Below are 15,714 nucleotides of genomic sequence, written 5' to 3' on the forward strand. Positions count from 1 at the left end.
ATGAGACCTGGTAGAATATGAAAATGGAACTAGCGACCAAGCAGAAAGATTTACTTGAACACTCATTTACAATGTGTGGAGAAATGGGATTATACCCTTATGCTTGTAATGCTTGTTACAGCATTTAGATACAAGCAATGGTAAAGGAAATGAGATGTGTGGCGTGTAGAAATGATGTCTAATGTTTAAGAGAAATCCAAGGAACTTCATCTTGGGAATCGCTCCTGAGCATCACCTGAGAGCAGCATGAGGTGCTGACTCATGAATGCCCAGTGCCGAGTGTAGCTCTTTGCTTTTTTGATAGTGTCACTCTGGAGTTTTCTCGAAAGGCATTATGTGTTTAATTGACTCCCATTCCATTTCACATAAACTTCTTTAATTTCTAACAATAAGACTATATATATATATATATATATATATATATATATATATTTAGAAGTTCAGGTAAAACCAGCATAATATTAAATAACAGACACAATATTGAACAGTAAAACTTGTGGGGGTTCTTTTGCTTGTTTTTTTTAACTTATAATGGAGATTGAACGCAAGGCTTCATGTGTTCTAACATGAACATGACCACAGTATTACATGATATGCTCCAGTCAGCACAATACACAGAGTGCTCTGACAAAAACAGATAATACTGTCCCAGATTCTAAGTTCCTCAGTCTACTATGCTTTAGAATGATTCAAAATCAAAGTATCATTGAGCTTTCAGTTTGAATTTCTCTAGAATTCTCTAGAATTTCTCATGCTTTCTTATCCTGTTTATGTTATGTGATTTGGTTTCTTAAATGATAATCTCTCGTTCAAAAGACTAATTAAATTTCTTTGCAATGATGTTTTTTTTAAATCCGGAGAATAATAAGAGCTAAACTATACATTAATTTACATTAGAGTTTAACCCAGAACAGTGTGCCTTAAACTTCCCTGTGTATAAGGATGCTCTGTAAGACTTATGACACTGTTACTACTCTTGGCTCTATCCTTGGAGACTCTGGTTCTGGGTAGCTGAGGCAGGACCTAAGACTGTATATACACTTTCCTAGGAGGTGACTATAAAGAGACAGTCCAAAGGTTACACTGTAAAATATTGATCCAGAAAAAAAAAGAGTTTTTCCCAGGGAAGAAGACACCAATTGATTATCCAGTATCTGGATTTGCTCAGCCCTGAAAAGATGTACGAAGGGCATCATACAAAGTGAAGAGGTTGTGTTTATTTACTAATGAAAAAGAGAGGGGAATTTGAGAGAGAAGCAGAAGGAGAGGGTACATGTGAGGGGTTGGATGGAGGAAAGGAATGATGGAAATGATGTAACTACATTGTAATCTAATATAAAAAATATATCTAGATAAAAGTTGCGATAGAGGCCAACAAGTTGACTCAATGAATAAGAGATTCAGGACTTAAGCTTTTATTTCAATCCCTGGAATCCATGTAAGCATGGGAAGAAAGAACAGATTCTGTGATGCTGTCCTCTGGTCTCTATATGCACAAGTGCACACATATACACACATCTCTCTCCACCTCTCTCTCTCTCTCTCTCTCTCTCACACACACACACACACACACACACACACACACACACGAGAAGTAGAGAGAGATGTATACTAATAAATAAAGGAACATAGCTTTAAAATGGTTCCAAATTTTTACAGCCCGTTATCAGGATAATTTTCAGATTATGGTACAATTATCATCTTCAAAATTATGGAATCAGCCAGATGTGATAGCTTATAGCTATAAGTCCCAGAACTTGGAGGCTGAAGCAAGAGGTCTGCTGTAGACCTGGACTCCGTAGCTAACTCCAGGCAAGTGTAGGATACAAAGTGAGACTGACAAAAAAGTCTTCAAAATAAATCCAGGGCGATTACTAACAAGTTTGAAAATAAATATTACCTGTGTCCAAATCACAGGACAAATTCTTGAGACAAGGTCCAGCATTTTTTCACCAGTGTGCAGAGACTCAACGCCAAAATGTGCACCTCCATTAAAGCAGCGCACTATGCCAGGATCTCTCGAATGCATCTTTTCATTCCTGCTCTTAGTTTAGCTTTTCCTTTAGGTTTACTCGCCCTTCTCATTCCACTAACTCAGTCTCTCTCTCTCTCTCTCTCTCTCTCTCTCTCTCTCTCTCTCTCTCTCTCTCTCTCTCTCTCTCTCTGCCAATTTCCTTCCTCTTTTATAGACTCTTGGTTTGTAATCTTCTCATGGCCTACTCCCCCCACCCTTCTAGATATTTTATCCAAGGATAAAAGAGGGGAGGATGAATCCTGGTCTTCCATAGATTTCTTTTTATGGGGAAGGGGGATGAAAAGTGCTGTATAGGGAGGTTGGGGCTAAAGAAAAGCATTGAGCATTAAATAAACACAGAAAGGGATCCAGTGGCTGGGCTAGAATTTTCTTTCTTGCATTCTTCTCTGGGAAGGCCTGGCTGGCTTTTCACATTTTCCCCTACACCAAACAGAATCATAGCCGTATCTGCACTAGAGAAATTAAATATCAAGTCACATTGCCACAGGAGTTAGTTTATCCTTCAGGAGCCTTTGACCATGTACTAGCCTTCATCTACAACATTCTTTTTATGGAAATTACCATGTGACAGGCCAAATCATTCTTATTTTAGCACATTAGAAGCCAACCAACGTTTTAGGCAAAAACAATGGCTTTACTGGACCAGCAAGATGACTCAGCAGGTAATGTGCTTGATGGCATGAGCTTAATCTCCCAGACACACATGGTGTAAGGTGAAAATGGACTCATGAAAGGTGTCCTCTGCCCCTCCCACAACTTACAAATAAACCTAAATTTTAAAAATCTTTCTGAAAAGCTTTACTCAGAGAGAAGTGGTGTTCCTGATATCTCCTTTAAATGAGGGAACAAGTCCAAGACCTTTTGCCATCTTAGTTACAAAATCACATGACTGAAATTAGGATTAATGGATGATGCAGGTTTATTTCTAAGAGAAATCAAGTGTGTATCAAACAAACATAAATTTGGACCTAAAACTAAGAAGAAGGGACACATCGGTTCTTCGTTGTATTTGTCTAAAGCCTTAAGGAAGTTATTTGCCTTGTTGTGCCTACTTCAGATGTATCTAACGGTCCATGATGCACTTTGAGGACACTATACACGGGGTTAGAGTGTGTCATGAATATGTATGTTGAAAGTAGTAGAGCCATCAATGGTACGAACACTTCCCCTCAGGCATCTTCAAACGAAACTGTAACTTCTATGATCAACCACACACAACTATTCATCGGTACAATGTGAAAGCCACCTCTCTGCTCATATGTATTCAGTTTATTTTTCACAGATGAGGAGTTTTCAGAGACAAAAACCCTAAATGATCTGCTGATGATTGTGATTTTAAACAGTTCAGTTTGAACACTGGTTCTTATAATCAAATTTGACATGAAAATAGTTCTGTTATTAAGTTCAAGGAAATACCACCGTTTACTGCTTCATCACATTGAATTTCAGGTAATTAGTATGTCACGACGCTGCATGTTAGAAACATGAATTTGAACTTTACTACTGAGAAGACCATACGTCTACATAGACATTTAGTCTTGGAGCACTTCAGTATTCAGTTGTAGCTTCAGGGAGATGCTTTGTGGGAAAATAACCCATTTATTAATTCCATTTATGTGTTTTAGAGAATACATGTGCATAATTTAATGCCAATGCCGACAAATATTGTACTCAGATGAATTGGTAGTAGCACCAGAGTCTTTCTTTCAACAGTAAAAGTAGTATTCCTGTACCTGTCTTAGGATAGTCAGGACTATTCCTAGGCTGTGGTATGACATGTTCTCGTTGGTATTGTAAATGTTTGTCCTGGACATTTTATTTTATTTTTGCATATAGATGTGGTGTAAGAGATGGGAGAGTAGGATTAGGTTGGATGTCTTGCAGTGTCAGTTTACATAGTAAATTAAGGGTTAATTCTTAAGCTAAATCATTAAAAATTATGGTGAGTAATACTATTAGGACATTAACATATGCATTAGAGGTCACCCGCATCCATGGTTTTATTGCTTCTTCATAATTCCACTCACTTGACACCAGTGGCTTTGTCTGACTGCTCTAACCTATCATGGTACTTTGAATAAAACAACTAATGTCGCTCAGTAAAAAGTTGGCCTCCATTATAGAGGGGAGTCCATGATAGCAGCTTCTATGATCCATGATGCAAAGGATTGCACAGTTTGAACTGTGGGAAAGAAAAACCAAAGAAAGCTTCAATGTTGTGGGTTTTCTTTGAAAAATAAAGTTAATGTTGCTCTTAAGAGTTTTTAAATGTTCTACTAAGTATCAACTCAAAGGTGTTCAATAGTCCTCTCCCTACAATAAAAATCCAAACTTCTTGGGACTTTACAGAAAGACCTTCCAGCAAGAGAGCTCCCATCCCAGTATGACACGGTGTTAAACCTCATCCGCTTGCCCAGCTAATTCTTATGCCCCTTCAATTTTACTAGATATGATGTTTTTATTGGGGTTCAGGGAAGCATGGCTAATGACATCAGCAAGCTTTGTAATTTCCCACTGCCAGTTTTCTACGCTGCTTACACTTTTGTCACTCAAACTGCACCAAATTGTTCCAACAATTCATCGCGAAGCACAGGAGTGAGGGGGGACTTTTAAACGGGCCCCTTCTCGGGGTGTTGTGTTAGAAACAGAAAAGTTCCCATGAGCGCGCAGAGGGTAAGTCAGCTTTTGCAGCCTCCGCCTCTCCCGGAGACTCACTTTTCTCGGCCACCTCCCAAAAGGAATGAATTAATTTCTCTTCTTGTCCTTTAAATGAATAGTGTAGTTTGGGTGAAATTATCGGGCAATTGCATGCCTTTTATGCAGATAATGCCATTTGATGAAAGCGGCGTTTTGATCTGCTGAGGATAATACAGATCCAGGGTTGGATTCATTGGTGAGGGTAAAGCTGTCTTCTGTGATAACTTCATCTCAGCATGAGGTCAGACGGGGAAAACTGGGATGGGGGATTAAAAAATGACACAGTCGGAGCGGTATTCAGTTCCCTGCTGTGCTCCTGGCTGCACACTATAGCTTATGTTTCTGATCTGTTATGGTATTGTCTGCCTTTCTCTCTCGGAGCAGAAAAGATTGCTTAAAACTTTTCTTTCTTCAGCTGGAGGGATTAGTTCTGTGCAGCCTTTTTAATTAAAGAAACTGTATCTTTTTCCAGGCATTTGAAAGCTCCACGGAAAGGGCCATCAACATCCAGAACTTAGCACTATTGTCTGTAACAAAGTGTCAGCTCGAAATGTGATATTCAGGAAGAGGGGAAGGAGGCTACAGAATTATGTTGCATTTTCCTAACCTTCCTGGTGGCTCAAATCCCTAAATGAAGAACAGTAAATACATTATTTGTGCATATGTCCTGAATGTGTTTCCATAAGCAATAACTTTGCAGCCACTTTGCTTCCTAGTTCAACTGAGCTGGCTTAATTAAATCTTCTTGAGGATAGCAGCCTGTACTTGGACATGGTGTAAGAGGAAATAGATTTTACTGTATATCCCTTTTCTTTACCGAGAGATAATTTTTTAAAACATTTCCATTCTGTTGAAAATAATAGCAGTAGGAAATACCTGCTTAATGTGTGCAATTTGCATTTAAACAGTGCAACATATAACATGGTGGTACTTTATCGCTGAGAACCTTTGCGTGTGTGATCCACGGCCATCATCTTTATTAATCTGAGAGGAGCATGGGTTGAGTCTATCCAACGCGATGATGAATTTGTCAGCACAGAGGTATATATTTGAGTTGGATTTCTAGTTCAATTTAACCCAGGTTAATGTTGAAAAATCCTCAAATGTTTCAAATAAGGCCCATATGGTTATCACTTTACAAAGCTCACAGGCTCTGTGCTGTGGTTGCCACAAATACATCTCCAACTAAATTCCATGCCAGATCAATTAGAAACAGTCATCCTGAGAAGACAGGAACAAACGATATTGTTTCCCCAATACCAGCTGAAACCTTGTCTTGAAGAAATGCAAAGTAGTCACCATAAGCTTTATACTTCTGACCATTAAAAGTCCAAGGGCAATAAAGGTGTTATAACAATGTCACTTTTAATATAAAATACTTAAGATTATCTCCTAGGTATGAAGCTTATGACCTTTCTCCCCCAGTTTTCAGTAAATACTACATTTTCCTGCAAGGGAGAGATGTGAAATTTACTCTTTGCTTTTCCTATTATTTTTGTCTTTGCTTATGTTTCTGAAGAAAAAGAAGTTACTTGAGAGGTGAGTCCCTATAGTGACTAGCATTTCCTAACTATGTATCATGAAAGACAACCCGCCAGAGAAGCAGAGAAATAGATACTTAATAGATACATTTTTCAGGCTAAATTTATTTTATGGCATACAATTTTTAAAAAGAAAGTCAGAATGATTTGATGTAATAAAAGACATTTTAATCTTGTATCTACCCATTAGTTAAGCATTTATTCAATGTGATCTACAGGCTTGTCCAGGAGCTAGGACCTGTGGATTAAGATGACTAAAGTCATGTCCATACTGCTATGAAATTCTACAACAAACAGGGAAGGACCATCACTGGCACACACAGAAAGTACAGTGGGAACCCTGTTGGGCAGAATAGCATTAACCAGGGCTTTAAAACCAAGGCATTCTGGGATCAAGGTTATTCCAGGCTAAAGAGGCACCAATAGGAGGAGAAAGAGATGAGCTGCTTCTTGGAAAGGCATTCAGCTCATAGTCTAGTCAAGTATACTAACTTCAATACCTATAGTTTAGTCTATAGTTACAAATTAATTCATAAAGCAGACTATGATATAGCTAGAGGATGTGGTTTTCATAACAAAACTGTCCTTCCATGTCATTAATGCATAAGCTTGACTGAGTGCCTACCAACAACACACTATATTGACTACCTACTAAAACTCATACATTCGATAACAAGTTTAAAAGGGATTTCCTGATAACCATTCATTATAAAGAGTCCCTCTTTCCATGTAAAATTATATGTTCAACATTGTATGCAGTGCAAGGAAAACCAGGAGTGCTTCATGTTTAAAAAGATGGTTTGGTGTTGAGAATCTGTCATAGACCTTGGCATCTTCTGTGTTGCCTTAGCAAAACTGTATTGCAGTTAGAGGTCTGCCTCACACCTGTACTCCATACCAAAGATGGAAGTTACCAGAAGCTCTGTTTACTCAACTCACCAACACAAAGTAGTGTGCTGGGAAGGCAAGGTCCAATTTAAAGGATATGGTATCTCATTACCAGCCCACTCCATGGCCCCACAATGGGACCACTGAGAGGAACCTGCATTGCGTTAATTAAAGTAATGGTAATGGAGGCATATTTTCTACTACAAACTTTGATCAAATGTAAGTATTTGTTTTAGTTTTCCCTGGAGAAGATGACAAAAAGGGAAAAATGTTATTTTTGTCAGTGGAGAGCCTGAGAGCCTTGATGGCTACTTCAGACTCTTGTGGATCAAGTCTAAGTTGTGGTGCTGTGAATTATTATACAGTGATTTGCCAGCTTCAAAGTGACTGAGGAAAACTTTACGTACCTCACCATCTTCTCGGTGACCACCAGCCTTTAGTGACCTCATGGTCTATCAGGTCTCTTGCTCCTTATTCTGGTGAAGATGTAACACCTTGGGGGAGATCTTTGGATTAGTGGCTTTCCTGGACTTGTCAAGGGTTAGGTTGGTTGCTCTAGGGTCTGAGGTTTAGATGTCAGTGTCCTTCCTGCCAGCTTTTGAGTGTCTGGAATCCCTTACCTGGGAGATGTGTCAGATCTCAGCAATTTGGCCTGAGCCTGGTAGTGGGGTCTTCATGGTTAAAGCAGAAAGACTAAGTCCAGAGAATACCTTCAAATCAGAGCTACGTCTACACTCTCTAGAGAAAAGCCCACACCTGCCTGACTCAGTGCTCCCCTTCTGCAGGCTTGAAAGATTTTCAGGTCAAAAGAAAGTGGGCTCTGGGCTCTGAGGACATCTGCTCCCCATCTGAGGAAGGTGGGAACAGCTTGCACTCAGTCCCTTAGCTCCAAGCTGGGTCTCTGGACAAGAGAAAGCAGACAGCCTTCTCCAGAAATGGCAAGCGTCCCCTTACGTGTCCACAGCCAAGTGGCAGAGGTTGGCATGGGTGGGGGAGTGGAACATCAGAGAAGAGGGCTGTTTGCTCAGCATCTGGTCAAGAGACTGGTTTTTAGTACCCTGGTCCAATTCTGATGGCCCAGGTGCATCCTACCTAACCCCAAAGGGAACCTAGATGTTCCTAGCACTTTTAAATCCTTGCTAAGGACACAGGAAACAGGGGGAGACTCAGGGAAGGAGATCAATGCAGCCAGCTTCTTGTCATCATCCCACACAGGGGTCAGACCAGCTGTGCTAAGACTACAAAGTCTCCTAGTCGCGCAGGGCAACACAGGCAGCAACAACTTGTATTCTTTCTGCTACTCCAGTTTTTACTGCTGCCAAAGTGAGCTATTCACCATCCTTCCCTCCCCCGACAGCAGCTCAGCCACAAGGCAGAGTGGGGATGGTCACATATCGAGCAGCTTCACTGCTTTCCAGGGATGCATTTGGAGCAAGAAGCCCTGGTACAGCTTAGGTTTGCCAACCACCATTTCCTAAGGGGCTCAAATGATGGGACTTCTGAGGAGTGGTATGTGTGTGCCTGCGGGGGGGGGGGGGGGGAGGGAGACAGGGTAGAGAAGAGGAGTAAGAAAGGAGACTAGGGGAGGAGAGGAAGGGGGAGGGGATGTAGAAGACAGGAGAAAGGGGAATGAGGGGAGGGGAGAGGAGGGGACAAGAGAGGAGAGGTGTTACATACACACTATGTGACTTACAGGCTGAGCCCCTGCAGAAGCAGACAAATGCTGACCTTCACCTGTATGCTCTATCCACCAGCAAAGCTTGGCACTAAGCAGAGAGACCAATAGTGATGAGTTCTAGAGGTGTGTGTGTGTCTGTGTGTCTGTGTGTGTGTCCACTTAGTGTGAAGGTTCAGCAATATGAAAAACTTTAAACATCACTTAATAGGAAAGTGGGCTAGAGACAGTCTCCAAGATTTACTACCATTTCTACATTGTATGACCTCCTTAATTCCTTTCCCCATTTATCAGCAGTGTTAGCCTTAATGAGACTTTTCAGGAAAAAAAAAGCTGAAGTAAACACTGCCCCTGCACTGCAGCTATTATGTTTGGCATCTTCCTGGTTGGGATAGTGTGTCTTTGTTGTGTACTCGGGATACCAACATATGTAAGAAAAAGAGAGGGGTTTTGCTTCTTGGCCAATTATAAAAGTTGCACTCACAATGTTTTTGTGGAAACTGAGCTACAAGGTGATTCCTAAAACATCCTCGGATTTTCCTTATGGTCATGTCAAGGATGTTAATTTGGAGAGAGTTTACTTGATTTTCTTGTAATATCTAGAGCCATGCATTCAGAAGTGACAAACTTGTTACGATAATGAAGACAGGACTGTGTAATTCATGAGTCTGCTGCCTTAGCCTTTTTGAAGTGTGAAATTCATGTGGCAGTAAAGAGGCTGTGCCATCCTGGTGTAACTCTAGATTGTTCCAGAAAGATGTGCCAGTGGGTCATTAATGCTCATAGAAACAGGTCGATTCACTTATTGCTAAGACTTTACAAAGCCCATACTAGCACTCATGGGCTTAGCTTCATGGGAACTCAAACTTTGGGCTTGGACGCTCTAGTTTGTGTTCACGAATCCCTGTGAGTTCCACGCTAAACTTTGGGAAAATATCAGAAAGGTTCAGGCTTTTCCCTGTTTACCCGATTGCTAGATTTGTTCGTTTGAACCTTAGAAATACAAACGTCTTTGATTCAGGCCAAGACAAATTAGGTACAGATTGGTGGAGTCCTCTGTTTTGAAGTTCCTTCGCAGAGGAAGGTGGGGGCCAAGGGCTTGGCTGGAGTCTGTTCCCTCTGCCAGCTGCAGGGAACTGACTGGTTGGCAACCTCTCTGGGCAGGCCTGGGGACTCCCAGTTGCACCGGTGGCCCAGGCTGGGACCTGGGACCCGGGACCTGGTTCTCAGGAACCGACCAGGAGCTCCTCCTCAAGGAGTCAGGCTCACTTGTCCACTCCAAGGCGCACGACCCATGCCTACCGCAGACAGAAAGGTGCCCGGAGGTAGCAGAAGGCAGGGAGCCAGAAAGCGGCTCGGCAAAGGTCCTAGATTTGGAGAAATTCGAACAACCGGAGCTTCGAGTGATTAAAAAAGACTCCTAGGGTGGGCTTTCCGTTGCCAGGGGTGAGGGCGGGGGCGGGGCCTGAGGCTGGAGATTCCCACCCCCCCCCTTCCCAACCCCAGTTGAATTTTGGCGCAAACTTACAAAGTGGCCTGGAGGGCGGTAAACTTTTTCCGCTCCCACTGCAAACCAAGTTGTGTAGCAGGGGCAGTGTTGGGCTGCTAATCTGAGGGAAGAAAGGAGAGACAAGGGGGTGGTGCTGGTGGTTTGCTCAGTGTGTCCCTGACAGTGGGTACCGGCTGGAGGTCCAGGTACTTGAACCCGGGGTGGGGGTGGGGGGATTGGGAGCGGACACTTGTTCTAAACTGAGCAGAGCTGGGGCTTCTGGGGAAGTCTGAGTGTTCAGTGCCGCCCTCCCCTGCCTGCCGGAGTCCGAAGGTCATTTGAGCTTTTCGGTCTCCGACAAGAGGACACTCCTAGAAGGAAAGATGCAGGTCATTTTCGAAAGGCTCTGTGAAGGACTGGCCGCCTACCGGGGGTGGCAATCCTTAATTACACCCTTCTGTCTAGGAATCCATCTTCCCCGGCAGCGTCTTGCACTCCCGCCTCCTCGGGTGACTCAGCTGACCCGAAATGCCCACCCTATGGAAGATCAAGAAAAGTAGTTTTCTAAGAAGGTTAGAGGTTTGATTACACAGAGAAGTGTTTCCACTTAAGTCCAAGGCAATTACCCGCCCCTTTCCCCCAGGTCTTCCTCCCGGTCACCCGGAGAAGAAAAGGACAGACTCCCACGCACGTACCCCGCACTTTGTTGGTGCGTGTGAATTTCAAATGGCGCTGTAAGTTCATTAGTGTTTGCAATCAGCGGCCGGCAGACCCCTCATCAGAGCCGAAAGCCAGCAAGAGCCATTCATCAGCATGAAGTGTTATTCATGGATGACCCCTAAATCACGGCGAGAGTAGTAGATACACTGATTGGTCACAGCATGGGAGCCTCGGTGCTTTCCTCGTACCCAGCGTGGCTGGGAGGAGGGATGGAGGGAGGGGCGGCGGCGTGGACGTGGTTCAGTCCGGCAAATCCCATTTGACAGCGAAAAAAAGCAGAAAACCGGGAATCTCATCTTTTGAATAAAGAAGAAGAAGAAATAAAGTACCTGTCATCTTGACAAGTGGCGTAGCGGAGGAGTCAAGGATTATAAATGATCACGGCGAGGTCCAGCTCGCCCTGTGATTGGGCTCTCCCGCGATCCGCACCAGGGAAGCGCATGGTAGGCTCGGCTCCTCTCTCTTACACACACACACACACACACACACACACACACACACACACACACACACACACACACACACACACACACACACACGTGTACGCGCCTGGTCTCGGGCACACTAGCCCAGAACGTCCCCCACCCTTGCCCACAATTACGGTCCTGGATGCTGCTCCCTGGCACGGCGCCCTGCTCGCCTGCTCACCTTTCCCTTCTCTCCCTCCTCCCTTGCCTCCTCCATCCTCCCACTCCCCCGGCCGAGAAGCGAGGACTCGGGCCGGTGGAGGAGGCTGGAGGGGCCCGGCGGGAAGCGCGAGGGGGAGCGCGCGGGGGAGAAAAAGAAAGTGAACTCATTGGCGCCCGCGCGCTTCCCTCCCCTCGCCGCGTCCCCGGGCAGCCGGGCTGTGGGCAGCGGAGGAAGTTGTAACACTTGCATCCCCCCCCTCCCTCCCCTCTCCTCCTCGGTCCCCCTCCCCCGCGCCCGGCGCCTTTGAATTTGGCCGGGGCGAGCGCAGGGGCGGACGCGGCGGCGGTGGTCGGGTAGCGAGCGGGCGGCGCGGGCGAGCGGAGCGCGGTAAGTGCGGCGGCGCCGTGCGCCCTCTTTCCTTTCTGGGGTCCTAGCGCCCGGGCCTGGGTTCGGGCGAGCGGGCGGGGAGCGAGCGGGGACGCGCGTTTCCCTCCACGAACCAACCACCGCTCCGAGGGGCCGCTGCGAGTTGGCCAGCCCTGCAGGAGGCAGAGCATCCCAGCTCGCAGACTCTCGGCGGGAGCTGAGGCGTCCCGGGTTCCGGCCTCGGGTCCCCGCCCCTCCCTGGCGTCTACCACCCCTGACTGCCTGCTCAGGTGGGAACTTCGCGGTGCCTCCCACCTGGCAGCCGGGCAGGGTTTCAGGAACTCTGGACTTCCCGGGTTCCCCCAGGAAGGTGGTTCCCGGGAGCCATTAGGGGCAGGGAGTGTAGATGACCTCGCTCTTTCTTGGGGTGCTACCCAGTTTGGGGACGAAGTCTCTGGTTCTCTGGGAAGGAGGCGTTCCAGTGGGACTTCCTGAGAGCTGGAAGCCTTGGGATGTCAGCATTTGCCCGGGAAGTGGAGAGGAGGCTTCACCAACAGCCAGGCAGCTAAGTTGCCAAGGAGTGGAAGAACTAGGGGCTGAGGGTGCCCAGAGGAGTGGTGATCTCGGCTGAAACTTGATCTGGAAACTCTGGATGGGATTGGGGATTGGAGGCAAACAAAACATACCCTGACCAGGGCACTAAAAAAAAAAAAAAAAAAAAAAAAAAAATACGGATGGACGAGCCTGCTACTCACTTCAAGTTACTGTCGTGTTTCACAACCGATTAAAGGGGGTTTCAGATGTTTCAGTTTGGGGCAAATGATGTGTGATGTTTGCTTCCCTTCGTGGTGGCTCTCTGGTAGGACAGGTGGAGAGGTTACCTTGTTAATTATTATCATGGAGAAACGGTAGCGACTAACTCCATGGGGTAATAATCCAGCGAGGGAATTTGTTTTCTGAAGTCTTCAGGATTCTAAGCTAGAGAAAAGTTCTCAGGACTTTGGAGTAGATGGAATGGCCATGAAATCCTGAGAACTGACCTGGCACTTTTTCTAGGGCCCCAGGCAGCTGAGCTACCAGAGACCAGGAATCTCCCTCAATAATACTCTTACTCTGGCTTCTTATTTGTCAAACATTTGTAGACTCTGGCAGAATCCACTGGGTGGTCTTTTCATTAGGAAAAGCAATATGTGTAGGCATTACCTTGGTCTTCTGTGGTCAGGTTGGAAAGAAAGAAAAAGAGATCGTAGATAGATAGATGATAGATAGATGGATAGATAGATAGGTAGATAGATAGATAGATAGATAGATAGATAGATAGATAGACAGACAGACGAGAGAGCGGGGAGATAAATGAGAATAGGGAAGATAGCTGGCACCTTTGGAAATCTTGAAGAAGGACCCCTTAAAGTAGTATTATAGCTTAACCGGAATGAATTGATTTCCTCTGTCTTTAAAATATGGTGCATAACCCCATACCTGTTTGACAGAAATATTTGTAGTCTTTCTAGAATTAGGATCAGAGTTTAGAATTAGGAATAACTGTATAATTATAATTTATTATAGATTGTAATGTTAAAGCCTATTTTATGCATAGTTCAGTAGTCTTACCTTGTGTGTTCCAGGGTACACTTTTAGGACCCCAAACTTCTGGTTTATATTTGTTAATATATGAAGTTCTTGTAGGAACCTTGGAAGTTTCGATTTTTGATTCTAAATTCAGAGCAAATATTTAATTCTTTATGTAAGAGTAAGAGAGGTTAGTTCGGTAATAAGACTTGCTAATCCCACTGTAAAATGTCATGGCATTCACAAATTATTCCTAAATTCTTCAAAGCCAGGGGTTTATAATGACATTAGTTATTCTAGTGTATATTTCAGAACTGTGTGCTTCTCTCTTCCTGTTGCATTTTCCTTAACACTCTTACCTTTTAAAATGAGAAATTTTGATACTTTTCTTTTAAAAAGTATGCTTTAATTGCAGGAAATATTTATCTTAAATAACTTAAAATAATGTATAATATTATTAAAAAGTAATTCTTTTGAATAAGACAGTGATATATCTTACATATACTGAGCAGGTTTTGGAAAATGTATTTTGACAGGAACTATACCAGTATTTATGAATTTGGGAAATAATGAGAATCCCCTGTCAATCACATTAAAATTAGCTACCCAGAGTCAAGAATATTGGCTCTAATGAATATTAGTTCACTATTTTAAAAAAACAGATTATAGTAGACTTGTGGATAGTTATTTTTAATGGAATTGTTTTGTGCAGCTGTATTTTCTAGAAATAAATGTAAGATGTCACGTATGGAGGCTTTTCTTACTCTGGTCTTGTATGAGTCTTTTGGTTTGAGAAAAGGAACCTCCTTTATTAGGGTGAGGACAAAGGAAGAGAAGGATGCTTACCTTTGAGTAGAAACAATGCTTCCAAATAAGCAAAAGTTTTACATGTATTTGCAAGGGAGGCAGAGATAGACGGGAATGATCCCATTAGCTGGTTGAAGCTAATCTTTCTTAGCTTTGCTTTGGAGAACTAAGAGTAATGCCTCTCTTTGAAAAGAGTCAAGCAAATAAGAGACCAGGGAAAACCGAGTGGCTATCACTGTGAGCAGAGCAATCTGTCAGAAGCCCTGAATCAGTGGTGGGCTGTAGGCATGAAAATTATGTTTTTGCAATAGCTGTGGAACTGCATTTGGGAAAACTGAGGTTTATCTTAACCTGCAATGAGGAGTCTAGAAATAAATCCAGCGTGTGATCATGTTCTGTATGAAAGTGCCACCCAACCAACTTCCTTAGGTTATAAGTAGTGGTGTTTTTAATCTATGCGCACTGCCTCTTTATTGAACTTTGTTGCTCTCCCTGGTTTTTTGGATGCTGGGTGGTAGCAGAATGTCACAGAGGTACTATCTGGGTGTGAAGGTGTTCAGGAACAGTGTGAATTGTCTGCCCCTTTGTTGAAGCTGGGCTTTGGAGACCTGTTAAGCAGACATGTAGCTGGTCCACTCGGTGTTTCCTTTGACAGTCAGGTGTCCGTTTTAGCTCTGAGAGCATCCTTTTCTTTACAAAGGTTGAGAACATAATGATTTGCAACCCTGAGTTTGCTGCCATCTGAAATTGGTTATGGCTCCTTTGGGTTTTCAGTGGAAATCCGTGTTCGTATTTGTTTCATGAGTGGGCTGTGATAGTCCAGGGAAGAACTTAACTCCCACTTGCAGAAGGAAGCTTTGCCCTGAAGAGGTAACACAATAACACAGCTTATTTGGAAGTTTCAGTAGCCAAGTTGGAAAAAATCATTTCTTGTACGCTTCTTTTAGAACACATTTAAAACCTAATTTTAGAGATACCAGCTGTTTTAAGAGTCCTAATGGAAATTTTGTGCCTCCAAAAAAGAGGGAGAAAAAAGTCTTAGTCTGAAAACTGATTAATTGTTGTGTCTTATAAAACCTGATTTATTTTTATACTTTTTTAATACCAAGAATTGCCATTATGAAGCATTCCTTCTAATTGAGATTAATGTTTTAGGGCAAAGAAGTGGTTTGGAGGGGGGCATTCATTTTGAGTGCCGTTGTAATCAATTTTAGATACAGTATTCCACAATGGATCAGTTTGCATCCAAACCTGCCTTATTATGTAGAATTAACTTGTTGGTGATTGATAGTAATAC

At 43.5% G+C, this 15,714-nt stretch overlaps 1 protein-coding gene and 1 long non-coding RNA gene across 10 annotated transcripts in view; one reads left to right on the forward strand and one right to left on the reverse strand.

The window, feature by feature from the left end:
* Tenm3 (teneurin transmembrane protein 3) overlaps positions 1-15,714 on the forward strand; it is a 1,762,555-nt gene that overhangs the window by 1,150,685 nt on the left and 596,156 nt on the right. The window lies entirely within an intron of this gene.
* LOC110340330 lies at positions 8,708-11,909 on the reverse strand. Of its 3 annotated transcripts, none has more exons than XR_005871177.1 (5): positions 11,694-11,909; positions 11,021-11,341; positions 10,754-10,862; positions 10,365-10,446; positions 8,708-10,203 (listed from the first exon to the last, which is right to left on the reverse strand). It is a non-coding gene; the product is annotated as an uncharacterized LOC110340330 (long non-coding RNA). The 3 variants fall into 3 exon arrangements; XR_005871176.1 differs by having other exon boundaries at positions 11,021-11,163; positions 11,375-11,909; XR_002382127.2 differs by having other exon boundaries at positions 11,021-11,909.

Source organism: Mesocricetus auratus, unplaced genomic scaffold, assembly GCF_017639785.1.
Source record: "Mesocricetus auratus isolate SY011 unplaced genomic scaffold, BCM_Maur_2.0 Super-Scaffold_100026, whole genome shotgun sequence".
In the NCBI taxonomy this organism is placed as follows: domain Eukaryota; kingdom Metazoa; phylum Chordata; class Mammalia; order Rodentia; family Cricetidae; genus Mesocricetus; species Mesocricetus auratus.